Source organism: Rhinolophus sinicus, linkage group LG09 (assembly GCF_036562045.2).
Source record: "Rhinolophus sinicus isolate RSC01 linkage group LG09, ASM3656204v1, whole genome shotgun sequence".
NCBI lineage: Eukaryota > Metazoa > Chordata > Mammalia > Chiroptera > Rhinolophidae > Rhinolophus > Rhinolophus sinicus.
Genome location: NC_133758.1, coordinates 46,388,017 through 46,403,368, shown reverse-complemented (window position 1 = coordinate 46,403,368; position 15,352 = coordinate 46,388,017). Strand labels below are relative to the sequence as shown.

The 15,352-nt window shown below is 34.2% G+C and overlaps 1 protein-coding gene across 7 annotated transcripts in view; it reads left to right on the top strand.

The window, feature by feature from the left end:
* DLGAP1 (DLG associated protein 1) overlaps positions 1 to 15,352 on the top strand; it is an 860,924-nt gene that overhangs the window by 101,730 nt on the left and 743,842 nt on the right. The gene's annotated exons all lie outside the window — the stretch shown is intronic.

The window sequence follows — 15,352 nt, the reverse complement described above, 5'->3', positions numbered from 1 at the left end:
CAAAAGCCTGGGACTATCTATCTCTGTCAAACATTCACTGTGGAATCAAGGTGAGGCTTTTTTTTTTTTTTTTTTTTTTTCTGTTTCCTACATTGTAGCTGGTTGTTCAGTAGATATTTTAATATCATTGCAGAAAGAATAAAACAGTGCCCTTAGATAGATATCATAATTCAGGTGTAGACAGACAATGTTAAATTATTTGAATTAGAAAAAAAAGAAATAAAAGTTGTGGGTAACTAAGGAATTGGTTAATGATTCTAGTTCTTGATGGTAATTATAATCAGAAGATAAGACTGGGGACTTTTTGTCCACTAGAGATAAAGTAGAACAAATTATTTGATTTTTCAGTGAAATACATACATGCATACAGGCCTGTGTACATTTGTGTACATACATTATATGTATAAAAATTAGGAAGAGTTATTCCAACTGAAGAGTACCTCTCAGATATAGGGAGAGGCAGTTCTATTTTTGGCTCTCCCATCAAATGATTTTGTGACCTTAGAGATCGGTCTTCCTTTATTTGAACCTGTTTCCTTCCCTTAGAAAAATAGCTATGTATCTCTGGTGCAGTGTAGGATGCTGGTCAGTTGTATTGTTTAAAACTGTAGTAATCTTTAACCTACTTTAATCCACAGTCTCTACTTCACTATTTGCAATGAAGAAACAGAGGGAATATAGAGGGAATGGGGGAAATATCACTTGTTCCACCCTTCTCTCTCTCCCTCTCCCTCTCTCTGTCCCTCTGTCTTTCCCTCTCTCTCCCTCTCCCTCTCTCTGTCCCTCTGTCTTTCCCTCTCTCTCCCCCTCTCTCCTCCATCTACAGAGAAGTATGAATTTTAATAAGCTTTATTTCAAAAAACATTACATGGGGTAGTTACTAATAATTCCTCTATTAAAAACCTTTCAGTATATTATACAACCTTTAAAGTTAAGAAAGCATTATAAGTCTGTGATAGTCAGAGGTCTCCAGAGAAACAGAACCAGTAGGATATAGAATAGATAGGTAGGTAGGTAGGTAGATAGATAGATAGATAGATAGATAGATAGATAGATAGATAGATAGATAGATGAATATAGATATAATCTACGTCTAGCTATCCATAGATATAATCTATATCTATCTATCTAGCAAAAACCGCAATTACTTTTGCACCAACCTAATATCTATCTATCTGATTTCTTTTAATAATTTGTCTCATAATTATGGGGACTGGCAAGTCCAAAATCTGCTAGGCAGGACAGAATCTAGAGACCCAGGAAAGAGTTAAAGTTGCAGTTGAGTTGAAGATGGTATATTGGCAGAATTCCCTCTTCCTGGCGGGGAGGTCAGTCTTTTCCTTGAGGCTTTCAACTGATTAGATGAGGCCCATCTACAGGATTGGAGGAGAATCTGTTTTTATGTTGATCTCATCTAAAAATACCTTGACAACAACATCCAGGCATATTTGCCCAAATATCTGGGTACTGTGGCCTAGCCAAGTTGATACATAAAATTAATCCTTACCATATCTAAACCATACAAATTAAATATCATTGGGCAAATTCGAATAGAAAATCGTAATGGGAAGGAGAGAAAGATTTATTAGAAAACTTTAAAATTTCAGAGCGAAAATTTAACCAATGTGCTGCTTCTGATTAACTATCATTAAAACTATATTTTGGGTATAGTTTTAATGGGTATATTTTGGGTATATCTTAAATTGTTTTTTCTTCTGAGAATTATGAATTTACTCCAGTGTAGTCATACCATACATGTATTGCTTTTTGTTTAAAAGATCACTAAAATTAGTACATTGTTTATGTCCTTTAAACAAACATATGTTGACAAAATAAGATTCATTATGTTTTTTAGCATTTTCAGTAAAATATGTAACCAATTAAATACTAAAGTAGTACCTTTTTTAGTACATGTGCTGTCAAAGTGAGCACAAAAGTAGTCCCTTTTGTTAAAAAAACACAAGTTTCCTGGAGAAGCTAATTTACTCTTTTTGAGTGTTCCCTCCATCCCTATAAATCTTTTTTTGTGTTTTGTATAACATTTGGTAGAATTGCTAAATATGTAAAGAAATAGGTGATTTTGCAGTACTTCTGAAAAAGCAGATACATTTAATTAGGAAGTTTTGAAATTTTTATTGTAAAATCTAGTTTACTTGGTAAGATGAAGTAAAAACAATTTAAAGAGGGCAAAATTAGGAATGTGATCATAATGGATATATTTTTTACTATAAAAATATTGAACCAAATCATTGACTGGTTTATTTTTTTACATAGTTTTAAAAGCAGTATGTTAAGTAATTTTTCTGAAATTATACTATGCCAGTTCCTCTAATGTATCTACACTGCTATTTCTGAATAACTAACTATATTATGTGTTAGATGCAATTGTGTTTAAAATTAGCTTTCCTGATGGTCTTGCAGCAATTCCTTGATAATTTAGGTCAGCAAAGAAAGTGCCAGTGTACTGGGTCAGCACAGTTCTCATTGTTCTTGTTCAGCAGCTGCAGGCTAAGAACAGGACATAATTCTCTCCCCCACTCACAGAGCAGTATACTCAATTATCACATAGAATTTACATATTATGAAAGTAAAGAGCAAAAAAATCATTTTTTTCCATGAGATTACTTGCTATCTGTCTATATGGTGTTTGATTTGTAGCATGAAAGATCAGAAACAATATTGACTTTTCGGATATAGCTTCTATAAATATGTATGGAAAGCGTTTTGGTATTCTTAATATTATCTCATATTATGAGGTAGAAAGAGTTCACTTTTGTAAGCGTAATCAATAGGTTCTTATCTATCATGAGAATTTTAAAAAATAAGGAGTGGCAGTGAGAGCCAAATAAATTATTTTGAAATTATCTCTACAATTATCATCTACACGAGTGTTTTTCAGCTTCTTTTCATCATTGGTCCTTTAACAGTCCTATATAGATAATTTTCTTCCCTATTTGCTGTGTTTTCCTCTTCACATGAAACTTTAATACCTTGGATATACTGTACTGTGTTTCTCTACTCTGGCCTTTGGAACATAAACCATGGTAATATCTAAGATTTTTCACTTCCTGCAAGAAACAATCCGCATGTAAGAATGCACGACTTCTTCTTTTTAGATCTTGTCCATCAGATTTAAAAATGAATAAATTTATACTAAAGGGATTAAGATTTTTTCCTCAGAAACCGAATTTTCCAAGAAAAATCCACTTCCCAGCCTCCCTTAAAATGGTTTAATTTTTTCCCTTTTTAATAGTTTGATTTAACATAGATTTATTTACAACTAAAAACATCCTAAAAGATTATTGATTATTTAGGACCCAGATAGACTTTTTGAAGGTTTCAGGATGATATAAATCCATTGTATATCAGAGCTTTGGTCAATGGAATCAAGATCTAGAAGTTTTATTACTGAATGTGGCTCCTAGCTATATCAGATTAATATATATGTAAATCTTTTTGACAATATCAATATATATGCTTATAGATCTCTGGCCAAAATTATCATGATTTCTTGAACTCTTAATAAAATTCCACTTGAAAAATCAGAATATCTTGCTAAAGAGGAGAGACAATATATACATATCTATACTGATATTATTAAAAAGTCTATGACTAATTGCCAAGTTACCCACATATTTTATTGTTGGAATGGAGATGTACGTTTTTACTTAATATTACACATAAATTTTAATTTCAAAAACTAAGACAACAGCCAAATAGTTTATTTAAATATTTCATTTTTAATGGATAAAACTAGAAGAGGATGTTTTATTGACTATAAAATTATAAAGAGCAGAATTAAATAAATTTCTTTTTTATTTTTAAGTCTCTGCTCATACTAAGCAGTGGATAGCTCAATTTAGTAATATGAAATTTCATTTATGTGTGGTAATTATACATATACATATGCATATTTTTCCACTGCCAATTAGATTATTTGTATCTTGATAGCTTTATTAAGGCATAAATTACATACAATTAAGTTCATTCATTTTAGTTGTATAATTCAATGATTTTAAGTACATTTATATAGTACATCATTCCAATCCAGTTTTTAGACATTTCCCATCACCTCAAAAAGGCCCTTTTAGGCTGTTTGCAGTCAATTCTTGTTCCCACTTCCAAGTCCCAGGCAACCACTAATCTGCTTTCTGTCTCTATAGATTTGCCTTTTCTGAGTTTTTCATAATAATGGAATCTCCTCTCTGGGTTTAGTGTGCTATTCCATTTCTCGATTTTTAAGGTGGAAACTTAGGGTACATATTTGAGGTCCTTCTTTTATAATACTGGTGAGCAAAGGTATAAATTTTCTTCTTAGCCTTGGTTTGCCTGCATCCTATAAATTTTGGTATGTTATACATTAGTTTTCATTCTGTTCAAAATATAGTCTAATTTTCCTTTTTGTTTCTTCTTTGACCCATAGGTTATTCAGAAGTGTTTTGTTTAACTTCCAAATACTGGGAAATTTCTCAGATTTCTTTCTGTTGTGATCATAGAACACACTGTATAGTTGTTATCCTTTAAATGTATCGAGATTACTTTATAGTCTAGCGTACGAGGTCTGACAATTACATTCGTGAACTTGCTACTGTGCACTGACATGGCAGCACTGTACAAACAGCTTGGTAAACTTTTATAACTTTGGTATATCAGTGTCTCACAGCTGTGTTCGTGTCGTTGTGTGGCGGTGTCTTGCTGAGTGATATTCATTATTGCTGTTGCGTGATTTTGTGGGCCATCGTGAGAATGTCTGAGCTTGAATTAGAGCAACGAACAAACATTAAATTTCTTGTTAAACTTGGCAAGTCTGGAAGTGAAATCAGGGACATGTTAGTACAAGATTATGGGAATAATGCCATGAAGAAAACAACAGTGTACAAATAGATGAAACGTTTTTCCGAGGGGAGAGAATGTGTCACTGATGAAGAGAGGTCAGGATGGCCAGTAACCAACAGAACTGATGAAAACATTGCAAAAATCTGTTGAATTGTATGTCAAAATCTTTGGCTGACTGTGAGAAGCATAGCCAACCAAGTAAACATCGATAGAGAAACTGTTAGGAAAATCTTAACTGAAAATCTTAGCATGAGAAAGATATGTGCAACAATGGTCCTGAAGCAGCTCACTGATGAACAAAAGCAAAGGAGAGTTGAAGTTTGCCAAGACCTTTTGCTGAGGCAAGATGATGATTTAGGCTGTGTTATCACAATGATGAAACATGGGTGTACCAATTTGACCCTGAAACAAAGCATCAATGTGCAAATGAAAGTCAGCCAATTCTTAACGACCAAAAAAGTTCCATCAGTCCAAATCAAGAGTCAAAACGATATTGCTAACCTTTTTTTATTATCAGAGGGATCATTCATTATGAATTTTTAACAACTGGACAAACAGTTAACGAAGTTTACTATTTGAGAGTGCTGAAAAGGCTGCATGAAAAAGTTAGATGAAAATGATCTGAACTTTTTGCCAACAATTTGTGGCTCTTGCATCATGACAATACACCAGCTCACACAGCACTGTCGGCAAGGAGTTTTTAGCCAGTAAACAAATAACTGTATTGGAACACCTTCCCTACTCACCTGATATGCCCCCCAGTGACTTCTTACTTTACTTGAAGGTAAAGGAAATACTGAAAGGAAAACATTTTGATGACATTCAGCACATCAAGGGTAATACAATGACAGCTCTGATGGCCATTCCAGAAAAAGAGTTCCAAAATTGCTTTGAAGGGTGGACTAGGTGCTGGAGTTGGTGCATACAGTGTTTCCCCCAAAATAAGACCTACCCCAAAAATAAGTTAAGATTGTCAGACAGAAGGACGCATTTAGTACATTATGACGATGTTCCAGAAGAAGATGACATGACTATATTTGAATAAATGTAGATTTTTGTACATGAAAAAATAAGACATCTCCTAAAATATGACCTAATGCATCTTTTAGAGCAAAAATTAATATAAGACCCGGTCTTATTTTCGGGAAAACACGGTAGGTTCCCAAGGGGAGTACTTCAAAGGTGATATTCAGCAATGAGGTCTGTAGCACTTTTTTCTAGGAAGAATTCTCAAACTTAATTGGCAGACCTTGTATAGTCTATTTTGGAACATATTCTATGTGAACTTGAGAATTATGTGCATGTTGCAATTGTTAGGGGACATATTCTGTAAATGCCAGTTACTTCAAGTTCGTTGATACATTGTTCAAAGTCTCCTAAAGCTTGATTTTCTGTCTAGTTCTAGCAATTATTGAGAATGGGGTATTGAGGTTTCCAACTATTATCATCAAATTGTCTGTTTCTCATTTTGACTCTGTCAGTTTTTGGTTTGTGTACTTTGAAGCTCTGTCATTAGGTGTGTAAACATTTATAATTGTTATATACTCCTTTGTATTGACTCTTTCATCATTATGAAATGTTCCTCTTTGTCTCTAGTTAACAATTTTGTCTCAATATCTGCTTGGTCTGATCTTAGTACAGCCACCCCAGCTCTTCAATGGTTACTATATGCATGTTATATGCATATCTATTACCATCCTTTCACATTCATCCTATTCATGCTTTGAATCTAAACTGTGTCTTTACTAGACAGCCTATCGTTCAATCTTGTTCGTGTGTTTTTTTTTTAATTCCAGATGGACACTCTATATCTTTTGATCATAGTATTTAATTCGGTGATATTCAATGTTATTATTGATATGGTTGAATTTATATCTTTTAATTTCTTTTTCTCTATGTCTCATGTCTTTTCTGTTCCTCTCTTCCTCTTACTTAATGCTACCTTTTGGGGTATTAAATAGATATTTTCTAGTGTGCCATATTAATTCCTTTGTTGGTTTCTTTACTACATTTTAGTATTATTTTTCTCAGAGGTTGCTGTAGAAATTATAATATGCATCTTGATTTACCACAATCCACTTTAGGTTAATATTAATTTAATTCCAGTAACATTTAGAAATTATGCTGCAATGTAGTTGCAATAAAAAACTAAATACTGAAAGGCACAACAGCTTATATGGACCTTAAGAGAATTATGCTGAGTGCAAAAAGTTAATACCCAAACATTACATACTTTATGATTCCATTTATATAACACTCTTGAAATAACAAAATTATATAGGTAGAGACAAGATTAGTGGTTACTAGGAGTTAGGGATAAGGGATGTGTGGCTCTAAAGGGATAGCACAAAGGAGCCATATGGTTATGGGAAGTTCTGGATTTTGATTGTTCTGTTGGTTACACAAATCCACACATGTTATATATATATAACTTATTATATATTACTATATTACTGTCAGTAATATATAAGTTATATATATAACTTATATATTACTATATATATAATATTGTTACAATGAATAGTATTATATTACATTATACAATGACTGAATATTATTCAATCTTAAAAAAGAAAGAAACCTTGTTCTCTGTGACAACATGGATGAACCTGGGAGACATTATGCTAAGTGAAATAAGCTAGACACAGAAAGACAAATACTGTATGTTCTCACATATACATGTAACCTAAAAAACGTTGAACTCATAGAAGCAAAGAGTAGAAAAGTAGTTAACAAGGGCTAGGGGGTGGAAGAAGTGGGGAGATGTTGGTCAAAGGGTACAAACTTGCACTTATAAGATGTATGTAAGTTCTGGGAATCTAGTGAATAGTATGGTGACCATAGTTAATACTGTATTGTATTCTTGAAAGTTGCAAGGAGAGTAGATCCTAAGTGTTCTCATCACCACACACAAGAATGGGAACTATGTGAGATGATGAATGTGCTGATCAGCTTGATTGTTGTAATCATTTTATAATATATTCATATATCCAATCACCACATTGTACATCTTAAAGATACACAATTGTCATTTGTCAATTATACCTCAGTAAAGCTGGAAAAACACCCAAACTTCTTACCTGAGCTCACTAGGATTGATCAGGTTCCTGCTTTTCCATCTTCATCTTCTGTAACTTTCCTTCCCATTCCCTATGCTGCAAACATACTGGCTTTATGATTTGTTTCTCAAATATGTCACACTCATCTCTGAAGGCCTTTTTTGCATCTTTTCCTTCTTTTAGAATAATTCTGCCTGCAGGTCTTGCATGATGAGTTTGTTGTAATTTTTCATATTTGTGCTCAAATTGAATAATAACATGATCACCCAATTTAAAGGAGATTCTTCAGTCATTTGTCACCCTATTGTCTTCACAGAACCAATTATTATCTGAAATTATATTGTTAACTTTTTTGTTGGCCTGTATTTTGTTTGTTTTCCTCCAACTCTAGAATATCAGCTTCATAAAAAAGGCATATTGCCTGTTTTACTTTTTTGTATTTTATCCTGAGTATCTAGAAAAGTGCCTGAATCTAGTAGGCCCTTTGTAAAGATTTGTTGAATGAACAGGTTATGCTTTCTGTTATTCTAGCTGATGCTTACAGAAGACAAATTTTTAATTAAAAACTCCAGTCCTGGGCCAGCCCATATATAGATGATGTTTATAACATACCAACTCTCAAAGTATTGGCTAAACTTGAGATGCTATGGGATGAGAGAAAGCTAGAAGCATAGGCACATGCCTCCTACCATCTACATTTCTTAGTGCACTGGGGTTGTGGAATCCTGGAAATAGGGAGCAGATGAGCCCTGCCCTCTGGGGCGGGGGCTCAGTTTGTTGTTCAGTGGAAGGTGCTGTGACTGTGATGTAGTTGGCCATCTGACTGGCAGACATATGAGGTGACATTTGCTGCTCTTGCAGACATGTCAGTCATAGAGTAGAAGGGTTCTCTGTGGTTTTCTTAGAGTACATGCTACTCCAATACTCCAACTCTCATTTTACTTGGAAGTAGAGAATTACTTGTATAATTGCTTGAGTAAATAATTCATTTGTACCACAGTTATGTATTGAGAGTCTTAAATGTTCCAGGCATGATTTAGACACTGGTAATTCAAAAGGGAAAAAGAAAAAAGCAGACAAAAACTCTTATCCTATGAAGTTTGTTTTCTAATGGGAATCCAAACATAATAAAGAATAAATGGTATGTGTATAATTTATCCTATATATGATATATGTACATATATATATACATATCCTATATATGATATATGTACATATATATATATATATGTACATATATATATATATATGATATACCAGGGGTGCCAAAAATGTATATACATGATTTGTAGTCATCTTTTGTTATAGGTATATATTGAGTATTAAAATTTTAATAGTTTCTTCTTTTCTTAAAATGCATACACATTTTTTTGGCACCTTCTGTGTATGATATATATATGTATAGCATATATGAGGTCTGACAATTAAGTTCGTGAACTTGTTGCAACAATGTTGCTAACCTTTTCTGATATCAGAGAGCTCATTTATTATGAATTTTTAACAACTGGACAAACAGTTAATCAAGTTTACTATTTGGAAGTGCTGAAAAGGCTGCATGAAAAAGTTAGACGACCTGAACTTTTCACCAATAATTCATGGCTCTTGCATCACAACAATGCACCAGCTCACATGGCACTGTCTGTGAGGGAGTTTTTAGCCAGTAAACAAACAACTATTGGAACACCCTCCCTACTCACCTTATCTGGCCCCCAAAATGACTTCTTTCTTTTCCCAAAGATAAAGGAAATATTGAAAAGAAGATATTTTGATGCCATTCAACACATCAAGGGTAATACGATGACAGCTCTGATGGCCATTCCAGAAAAAGAGTTCCAAAATTGGTTGAAAGGGTGGACTAAGTGCTGGCTTTGGTGCATAGCTTCCCAAGGGGAGTACTTTGAAAGTGACCAAAGTGATATTCAGCAATGAGGTATGTAGCACTTTTTCTAGGATAAGTTCACGAACTTAATTGTCAGATATATAGTCGTATATAGTATATCATTTATGATGGGGGTGGTGAATCCTATGCAGAACAGTAAGGTATAGAATAATAAGACTCTATCTTAGAAGGTGACATTTGAGTTCCTGAATTGGGAAGGGGGAGGGTTATCTTTGTGGGGGAACAAGAAATGAAGAGTCTTGGTGGCATGTACTTGGTATAGTCTAGAAAGAGCAAGGAGGCCAGTGGACTAAACAGAACAAATAAGTGGGATAATAGTAAGGTATGAGGTCCAGAAAATATAGGGTCTTTTGGAGCAGAGCAATATCATGATATAACTTAAGATTTAGAAATCACTTAGGTCTCTGCACTGGACCTATACTGTAGAGAGCATGGCCAGAGTAGACATATAGAAAACTATTTCTAGAATCCACGCCAAGTATAATAATGAGCTAGATTAGGATGGTAATAGTGAAGGTGGTGTGAAGTGCTTAGATTCAGGATGTATTTTGAAAGCAGAACCAACAGTATTTTCTGACATGATATATGAGAGAATGAGAGGAGAAAATCATGACATCAATATTTTGGCTTTTGTTACAAGAAATACAAAGTTGTCAATTTTGGACATAGGAAAATAATGGAATGGGTATATTTGGTGGCTCATCAGGTGTTTAATTTGGTACATGTAAAGTTTAAGTTGCCTGTTAGTTCTCTATTTGCAATGTAGAGATTTACAATGGCTGTTGGATACAAACATGACATTAAGAGAAGAGTTCTGGACTAGAGATATAAATTTGGGAGTTGTCAGTGGATAGACAATTTTTAAACTGGGCAGACCGGGTAGATTTACCAACAGAATTAGTAGACAGAGAAGAGAAGTCTCTGAGAAATAAAGAGGAAGCTCCAAATGAGACTGAGAAGGAGCCACTCATGAGAGAAAAGGAAAACTAGAAAAGTTGATGAAGTAAAGAAGGTATTAAGGACCAGTGTGATCGCTTCTATCAAAGGTGGCCATTGTGTCAGGAATGACAGATATGCAATGAAGATTAACAACAGACCTCTAGACTGAGGAATGTGGATGTCATTGGTGATCTTGACAAGAGCACTTTAGGTGGAGCTGGTGGAGGGATCAGAGCTGTGATTGGGGCCCATTCGAAACAGCTGTGTAGTGGGAGTGTTAGAGACAGCAAACACATACAACCCTTGAGAAGATTTCTATAAAGGGAGCAGAAGGGAAAGCAGAGAGTAGTAGCTAGAAGAGTATGGAGGATTCAGAGAAGATTTCTCTTTCTTTTTGTAACTTTTTATTTTGAAATGATAGATTTACAGGAAATTGCAAAAATGTACAGGGAAGTCCTGTGTATCCTTAACCCAGTGTCCCTTCAGAGGTTATTAAGATTTTAGCAGTTATACATTCATTCATGTGTATGTGTGTGTTTGTGTGTGATTTATGCAATTTTATCACATATGTAGATTTGTGTAACCACCAGAAGAAATCAAGATCCATAAGTTTCCATAACCACGTGACTCCCACATGCTACCTCTTTAAAGCCACGCATCCCTCATCCCTAACCCCTGGCAACAACTAATCTTTTTTCTACCTGTATAATTTTGTTGAAACCTATGTAACTTTACTAAGCATTGTCACTCCAATAAGCTTTCATTAAAAAAAAAAAGAAAAGTAAAAAAAAAAAAAAGAATGTTATACAAATGGAATCGTAGAGTATATAGCCTTTGGGAACTGACTTTTTCACTCAACATAATTCTCTTAAGATTCATCCAAGCAGTATACCTGTCACTAGTTACCATGTTTCCCTGAAAATAAGACCTAGCCATACCATCAGGTATAATGCGTCTTTTGGAGCAAAAATTAATATACGGTCTTATACTATAATAAATATAATATAATAATATAATACCTGGTTTTATTATACTATACGACTGGGTCTAATATAATATAATATAATATAATATAATATAATATAATATAATATAATATCAGGTCTTATATTAATTTTTTCTCCAAAAGATTCATTAGAGCTGATGGTCCAGCTAGGTCTTATTTTTGGGGGAAACGGTAGTTCCTTTTAATTGCTGAATGGTATTCCATGGTATGCATTTACCTATTGAGGGATATCTGGACTGTTTCCAGTTTGGGGCTATTATGAAGAAAGTTGCTCTGAACAATTGTGTACAGGTTTTTATGTGAACATAAGTTTTCATATATCAGGGACAAATGCCCAAGAGTGCAATTGCTGGATAGTATGTTATTTGCATGTTTAGTTGTATAAGATGCTACCAACATGTTTGCTAGAATGGCTGTACAATTGCACATTTCCACCAGCAATGTATGAATGACCCAGGTTCTCCACATCCTGACCAGCATTTTGTGTTTTCACTCTTTTTTATTTTAGCTATTCTGATGTGTGCATAGGGAGAGATTTCTTTTTAAGACGAGATTAATTGCAGAAAAGTCGGAGCTTACCTGTACCTCCAGCTTGAGGATTGTTAAAACCCTGCCCATATTTTAAAATATTGAACAGCTGCTGTGACGTGTATATACAGATCTGATGTTTGTTTAAAAGAAGATTGTGCTTAGTAGATATGGAGATGTGGAGATCTTCTCAATCTGTGCCATGAAGGACAGTGAGCTGTGCTTTTCACAGAGCCCTCCCGCCCCCGTACGGGTCGTCAGTAGGAGCAATAGCCAGTGCGTATTTTTATTATGCCTCTGCTTGAAAGCTGATTCATCTGAGTCATACACACTTGGGTACTAAAACTACTCATCCCCTAGGGTGAAATGTGATGGCAGCAACCTAGGAATTGTACCTTTGGGTTCTTGTATTGTTTTAATCTATAGATTTTATTTGTCAAAGGGACAGAGATTATTTAACTTCAAAGTGCCTACAAGTTGATGCAAGCTTAATACCGATGAGCCCAATACTAACCTACAGGATAAAAAAAAAAATTTGAAAAACAGTTTAGAAAAAAATATATAGTTCAATATATGTACATTAATATATACAAAAGTAATATATATTATATATAAATAATATATTATGCATATTATTTTTGTATATATTATATATTTAACTATATGTTTAAAATATAGAGGTTCAAGATTTCTACGTTTTTAGATGTAAAATGCTTTTCATTCTTATTCTGAAAATAATGTTTCCTCTAATCTAAATTTGTTTACCATAAAAAAACATTAACCGGAAGCAAAAGGCTGCAGAGAGTCTTTTATATTGAAGAGGAAATAATCTTGCGATGGAGAAAGCAAGATCTGAAAAGTGTCAATCCGGGCTGCAGCCTTGTGGGGACCAGAAGGAGGCTGTGCTGTGGTTGTTTTCCTCAGTGTGGGGCTCCCTCTTGAAGCTGCTTGTAATAACTTGACTGAACAGATGTTGCCATTTCAGGTCATTTGAATCATGTCAGCTGGGGAAGGGCGGTCCACAATGTATCCTGACTTGCTGCCTCATGCTCAGCGGGATGCCATTATTGAGTGTACCTATCCCCTGGGACCTACAGAGAAAGGAAGAACAAGATAAAACAAACAAAGCATGAGATAAGTAGCCCAGTATTCTGAAGGCAGAAAGTGAACAGTTCAATACCAGAAACTTCAGTGTGTGGTGATTTGTATTTTAAATGCCATGAACTCTTGACATAATAATTTAAAGCAGGAGAGTTTTCTAAGAGCTAGACTTGTTACCCGAATACTTGCTTTCTGGACACTGTACTTGATGTATAGCTTTTTGACATTCAATTCTGCATGCCAAAAGACTTTTCAGGAGTTAACGAAGGAGCATCTACAATATGATAATTGTCATATCACAGAGGACGTTAGTGTTTAACCATAGTGAGGGCTCAAAAAGTCACAAGTAGTCCCTCTTCTCTAAGAATTTAGAGCCACACATACAAAAGTAATGGAGAGTCACATACAGAGGATCACTGATAAATATTAAGTCAAATAAGAATAAAAGATTACACATTTCCATAAAATACTGTTCATGACTGTTTTAAGGACAAAAGTCAAGAGTGTACAGAATTCTGGGTAGTGGTTATTGGAGGAGGAAAATGTTGGCTTTTCTTAACTCAAATGAAAACTTGATGGAAAAGACAAGATGTATTAAGGTGTGTGGCCAAGTGGATAGGAGATTATGTGACTCCTAGGAGATGAAGGAAATTTCAGGCATCAGAGGCTACTTTATAAAACAAACAGGAATCACAGGACATTTATCTTTGTTTAAGTAAAGCCTCTAGTTTCCTATGTGCATGTGTATCCCTCAGAGCAACAGAACAGTGACTTACAATTAGCACGTGCTAAGTAAATGTCATTAGCTTGATCAACAGGCCTTTCAAAAGGCTGAGAGGATGACTTTTCAATCCATGGTAAGAGAAAGCGGTAGTGATGAATGTACTAACTTTACATACATATGAGGAGTAATGTGTTGGGGGAAAGGAGAGTTTTGGGAGCATTTTTCTCTGAAGGCTGGGATTCTAGGCATGTATAATAAAATGTGTCTGTCATATTGTGATAGAATCTAGAAGCTGGATGCAATTCTTCCCTTTAGATTGCATGAGAGAACCATCAAAGTCAGGTAAGAAAGAAATATGGCTAGAGATAGAGAGGTCTGTTCTTGTTTTGATGAAGTTGGCAAATACCTGAGAGATTAAATAAGGGGTTTGATGTTATTGCAAAAGTTGTGCAAACTTTTCTAGAAAAGCACTATGAATATTTTTCTTCAATGATGATCTTATTGTTGGTCACATTTTAGTGCCTCATAGGTTTTTTTTAACAGATTTGTAAATTGTGAGCACACAAATCTGTGAAATGTGATTCTTGTTATTGCTTATAACAGAAAGAAAAAAATCACTTACATGTTTCAAATACTTGTATACCAAAATGAAGCCCTTACTAAAGAAGAGTACAGAGTTTTAAATCTTAACATAGTGCAAACAAAATGTATAAAATAAAATAAATTTGAGCCTAGTATAGCCTAAACATGATTTAAATTAATAATTACATTTGTACATTGAATCTAGCTTATTCATGATGAAACTCTAATATTTTGATAAATGATTACTTATTCAGACCTGTCTTTATTCAAAGGAATCAAAATAAACTGAAGCAGAAACACATGATTTTATGTATTGATTTTTTTTCAGTTTATTTTCAAGAGCTATAGATTTAAAAGTATCTTATTGTGCTGTGCATATATGTATATTTTAAAGTTAGAAAGAGAAGTCTATTAGGTAGATTTTGAGTCAGAATGATATAAAATTTTAGCATGTGTAATTAAATTATTTATCTCGGAGCTCCTAAGAACTTACAAATGTGACTCTGGAATAAATAAGTGTGGCTATTTTTGTAAATTCTTACAAACCAAAAAACTCCTCCCCAAATATGTCAGGCTTAATTTTCTGCTCTGTGGAGCACAGCTAGTAGAGTAGCAAAGCCCACTGACATTTTCCACAGTGTGAGTTGCCAGCCATTAGAAGCCTGTGGCAGTGCTTG